Consider the following 6304-nt stretch of genomic DNA (forward strand, 5'->3'; position numbering starts at 1 on the left):
TATGTCCACTTTGGGCTCCAGACCTTTAAATATGCGGCCCCGAGGCTATATAATAAGCTCCCACGAAACATTCGAATGATTGAAGACATTAAGGCTTTCAAGAGGAAACTGAAGACTTTCTTATTTCATGAGTCTTTTGACAGTGACGATTTAACAGTAAATGAACATTATGTGACTTGAAAAGATAAATACTGTGAACCAGCAAGGTAAAACGACAGTGGAGGTCATGTAGAGAGTGGGGTTCCCCTGCTGTATGGGACCGGAAAAGCAGCCATCGAAGTAAAGTAAAGTAAAGTAAGTTCTTTTGGTTTATTAAGTACGATTAAGTGAATAAAATGCATTAGGATGAAGCGGATTTCTAGTTTTTAATGCGTTGGTTTTAGTGACATGACAGTTTAAAACATTATGATAAGATGTATCTAAATTTGTGATGGTATTTTGTGTAGTTATGAGTGTGTGAAAGTTTATGTGCATGTCTCTATGAGAGAGAGAGAGAGAGGAGAGAGAGAGAGAGAGAGAGAGAGAGAGAGAGAGAGAGAGAGAGAGATTTGTGTGTGCATGTCTCTGAGAGAGAGAGAGAGAGAGAGAGAGAGAGAGAGAGAGAGAGAGAGAGAGAGAGAGAGAGAGAGAGAGAGACCCCTAATGGTTTTCCTCGTGTTACTAACTGCGAAAAGCACTTGGAAATTAGTCTCCTGAGAAGTAAAGATAAAGAATTCGGACTGAACAACAAAAAGGGAACTGAAATAGATAATATGAATTAACAAAACCGGCCCCAGGTAGAGATAGCTACCTGCAACGAAGGCAGAATCAGCAAAGGTAGCGAAAATGATGGTAATATCTAAATATAATCTAAAAAAAGTGGATCTCGTATCTTACTTCTGGCCGCAATATGCCAGAGCCCATTTCAGCGGGCTAACTCGCCGTTACTCATCATTTAACCTCATTTCGACATTTTTCCTAATAGGAATAACCAGCTATTAGCTCTAAAGTAATAATCAGGGAATAGGCAACTCTTGCTAAGCTGTAATTTTCGCAAGAGATGGGCATAGAAGCCGTCTTAGTAAATTTTAGATAATGGACATCCAACTCGGCCACCTAGACTCCTAGTACTCTCAGTGGCCGCACATCAAGTATTGGAGCTGAAAACTTAGAAAGGTTTTCGACAACTTTTTTCCTTTTCATTCAAAATGACAAATTACTGTAATTTATATAAATGCTTACGGAATTTGAAATTGAGATAAAAATAATCTTATTGCATGTTTGGCTTCGTAGAATGCCATTTTGCTGATCTATAGAAAGACATAAATATAGCAAGCTTTTCTTTAGTTATTTTCAGACGTGTGCCTTCTTATTTCCAGTTTACTGACTTTGTGCAGTAATCTTGAAATAAAGATAATAAGAGTCATTGAGAAGACAGAGTATACGATCAATGCAACTAAGGCAACCATTATTTCTAACAAAACTTTCATCATTATTATTATGGTCCAATCTGAAACAGTTCAGTAGTTAGAGAAGCAGCTAAAAGCTTAAAAGAAAGCGCCTTAGTACAAAAAGATAAATACAGACAAAAAGATGAAATAAATATGAAAGGAAAAAAAAAACAAGTAAGATAAATGGGAAAGTAAAAACAAATAAAACAAATTAACCGAAGAATGATGCATATGTGAACCCGTTCAACAAGAAAAAGTATATTTGCATCAAGTTTGAGCTTCCTTCTATATCTCCAACATTTCAAATGAAAGTTTCGGAACATCATCCTATAATGGGGTTACAAGAATATAACTTTTTAAAAAACATTGAACCTCGCAAAAGAAAATGCGAGAGTTGAATCCAAGGGATACCTGTAATAATGGAAAAAAAATCACAAAAAACAGTGAGTAAATAAAAAAAAACTTTTCCAGAAATTAATACGAAGATCTAGGATAAAAAAGTGGCAAATGCTGTAGGATATGGGAGCAGCTGATAAAAACTAAGCAAAGGATTATTATGCAAAACATGTCAGATTAAAAAGATTATAAACGTACCCTAAGGATGGGCGAGTCTCCAAAAATCTTTGAAGATTTTAAAAGTTTCTATTGTTTATTTGAGCAACTGAAGAAGGCGATAGGCCAAACAGGGTTTTCGTAAGGTAACCTTAAATAACAAATGACACGTAATGATATCGGAAACGTCCCTGCCTAGCACTTGCTGGACTGGGATTCGAGCCACGCTCAAATGCAATAGTCTCTTGTAGTGTCTGCAACCTCACCATCCTCTGAGCTAATGATATGATGTTTGGAGGAGCCTATAGGTCTACCTGCTGAGTCATCAGGAGCCATTGTCTGGCCTTCCCTAGTCCGTGCTTGGGTTGAGAGGGAGCTTGGGCGCTCATCATATGTAAATATGGTGATTCTAGGTCATTGTCCTACTAGCCAGAGCATTGTCACTGTCCATTGCCTTTGCCATTCATGATCGGCCTTTAAACCTTAAACTATGAGGATAGATTCTATTAAGAAACAACAACAACAACAACAATAATAATAATAATAATAATAATAATAATAATAATAATAATAATAATAATAATAATAATAATAATGAAAAAGCTTGTTTTCAAGGTCAGGTTACATATATTTCAAATTAACATTAATAGCACTTACTTTTTTCTGCTTTCCTGGTCCTATCACGCAGGGGAACCCTACGCACTACAGGACCTACTAGATAAGTTTATCGTACACAAACTTAGGTATTTTGCGTTTCACGGCGTATTGCATGTTTAATGTCAAATCCACATTATCGAAGCACTTAAAGAGAACAAGATAGTCTACAGTTTCTTCTTGAAAGCCTTAATATAGCCAAGACTACCCATGAAAACATCAGCTATCCTTTTCAATCCATTTGTTAAAAATGCAATAATAACACAGGTAAATGTTTCACAAATTCCAATTTGTCTAGGTTTAAAAGATAATTGACTCATGATTACGATAGCTAAACATGACACTCAAATGAAGCTCAACCAGTTGTGGTGGCCTGGTGGTATTGTCCTTGCCTAGTGATTGCCTGACTGGGGTTCGAGGCCCCTCAAATTCGTAAGTTCCTTTGGTCCCTGCAACCTCACTGTCCTTGTGAGCTAAGGAGCGGGGTTTGGGAAAGCCTACAGTATAGGTCTATCTGCTTTGTCATCAGCAGACATTGCCTGACCCTCCTTGGTCTTAGCTCTGGTGGAGAGGGGATCTTGGGCGCTGATCATATGTAATATGGTCAGTCTCTAGGCAATTGTTCTGCTTGATGGGGCAATGTCACTGTCCCTTGCCTCTACCATTCATAGGCGGTCTTTAAACCTTTAAACAGGGAAATTTTCCACAAACTCCCTTTTGTCTAGCTTTGAAAATAATGGTCCCATGATTACGACAATTAAACACAACACTCAAATTAAGCTCAATCGTAGGAACGGATTGACAAGAGATCAACGATTTCTATGTAGAAGTGGGAACTGAAATGAGATCGTCACAAGTACCCTGTCCTTACTAAAAGCCTTACTGTAAATTAGGGAACAGGTGGTTACATTTTACTGACAGAAAAAAGAGAAATGATACATACAACTGGAGTTATATAAATAACGTATTAATTAGTAAGGTAAGAGCTACTACATCCACATATAGCCAATGAAGTAACATTATTAATACTCATGTTTGAACAAAGCTTTCCGAATAACTAAAAAAAAAAACAAGAAAAAAACAATAGGCAACCAAATAGTTAATAGTTTCACTAAAAGGAAAAATATGGTTTGACTTTATCTTAAAAGAGCATCAGGATGGGTAAAATATAAACTCATGTTAATAATAGAATAAAGCTTTTTCGGTCGTGATTATAAGTAGAAGAAACGGAGTTCATCGATTCTCTATCATAAACACTGAAATGAGCAGAAGACACGAAAAAAGATCTTTCTATCATCTTCCTATATCTGCCGTGATTCATTCATAGCTTACCAAGCCAAACAGCTAACCATTGAAGCTTCTTCTTCTTCTTTAGATTGCCCGGAGCTTCTCTCCGGACAGGGGCTTTTTGACGGTGCGTCTACCCCCTAGGTGGTTAACCATTGAAGCGTTCTTTCATTGACACTAATGACGTCAGAGTTGTCCAAATTATGAGATAGTGGGCATGATCGGAGAATATGATTGATGTACTGGGTATTTTCTTCACATTCTTGGGAGTGGTCATTTTTAAGGCCGCATTTGATCTGGTCATTCCAGATCTAGCTCTGTTGAGGGCACGCCAATCAACAACAACAACAATAATAAGAATAGGGAAGTGGGGAATATGGGGAAAGGAAGAGTACCCCTGGATACAATCCAATTTATAGCTCAAAGGCAAGTACTCGGGATGGGAAAGATTAAGGACATAGGGAGAAAGAGAAGTACAGGAGAAGAATAAAAGAGAGGGCAGACCCTCTTGCGATATTAAGGAATTGTATTATTGTGGAACGCCAATCATGTCAGGGAGTTTCTTCAGTGGGGTCCTGCACTTCGCTGTTGGGATTACAATATAAGTGAAATCATTTAAGCCTGGACTTCTATTTATAGAAAATAGATTACAGTTATTAAGTGTGCCAGCACTTGGGTCTTGGTGAAAACCATTCATAACAGGAGTAATGAATAAAAGGTACCCGTTCTTAATTAACATACACTATACCATTTGAAGGCTTTAAAAGCCGTTCATGAATGGTAGAGGCAAGGCACAGTGACATTGCCCTAGCTAGGAAGACAATGCCCTGGACCCTGACTATATACAGTATGCATATGGCCAAGTCCCCTCTCCACTCAAGCTAAGACCAGGGAGGGCCAGGTAATGACTGCTCATGACTCAGCAGGTAGACCTACAGGCTCCATCAAAAGCCCCCATCCTTAGCTAGCAAGGATGATGAGGTTGCAAACACTACAGGAAACTATAGATCTTGAGGGGATGTCTCGAACCACAATCGGGGAGATCGCCAAGCAGGGACTTTTCCAATAGGCTACCACTACCCTTAGGGGGACACACATTCATAACAAGTGTAATGAAAAGATAGTTACACATTCCTAATATACCCTATGCCTTTTGCCTATGGAATTAAATCAAATCTAAAAAAAAAAAAAGAAAGAATACTGTTTTTTTTAATCCTAGAGTGAAGAGCTAACAAAAAGGTCTAATTTGATTTATTCAGTTTCATGTTTCACTTGAAAAGTATAGGAAAAGACTGAAAAAATATTCGTCTACTTTAATTTGTCCTTCATACAATACACAGTATAGAATAAGTTTTTCAAATCCGATACCCGTAAAGTTCTACTCTAAGTTTAACCTTGTACCCCATCTCCAATATCAGCCATCTACTTCCAGCTTTTAGCTTTTAATTTTAATTAGAAAAGATCAGACAAGATTGTTATAAACAAATAACTGAATTGCATGGGCTCTTTTTATTTTATATTGAGTAATTAAACAAATTAAGTACAATCTTTTTTATATTTTATATTGAGTAAATCAATGATTGAAGTACAACTCTTGATATAAAAAAAAAAGAATAAGATAAATTTGACCTTATACCACGGTTTAAATCCAGAAAATCACCTTAATTAAATCTTTTTGTTCTATTAATTTCATATTGAGTAAAAAGATGAATGAAGTACAACTCTTAATATACAAAAGCAAAAAAAAAAAAAAAAAATAAAAAAAAAATCAATATAAGATGATAAATTTTAAGCCACCTTAATTATACATCTCTTTTTATTTATTTCCTATTGAGTAGAAAAAAAAAGAATGAAGTACAACTAATATAAAAGAAAATCAATAACAGATGATAGATTTTATACCACATTCATTTTACATCTCTCTTTTTTATTTCCTAATAAGTAAAAAAAAAATGAATGAAGAGTAAATCCTAATATACAAAAAAAAAAAAAATCAATATCAGATAATAAATTTTGAGGCCACACCACGATTTGAATCGAGAAAACCAACTTTAAATGTAATATTTTACAGGGTGCCTTTTTTTTCGATAGCCCGCAAAACCTGTTTTGATAACCCCTGGGTATACGGAGGCAATACTTTGAGACACCCTGTAATCTCTGCATTCCTCTCTGTTTCCTGAATCCTTCGCCTACCTGTTTCAAGAAGGTAAAAAAAAAAAAAAAAAAAAAAAAAAATTGCTCATCCATCAACACTGATTTCAGGTGTGCCCAAATGTGATTACCACTTAAATTACCAATTCTGAAAGTAGAGCGAAGTGGACAGTTATACTACTTCAACCTAAAGGAAAAAAACAAGTGGTGGCCAGGTGGTAGCGTCCTTG

The sequence above is a fragment of the Palaemon carinicauda genome, chromosome 8, assembly GCF_036898095.1.
Source record: "Palaemon carinicauda isolate YSFRI2023 chromosome 8, ASM3689809v2, whole genome shotgun sequence".
NCBI classification, from domain to species: Eukaryota; Metazoa; Arthropoda; class Malacostraca; order Decapoda; family Palaemonidae; genus Palaemon; species Palaemon carinicauda.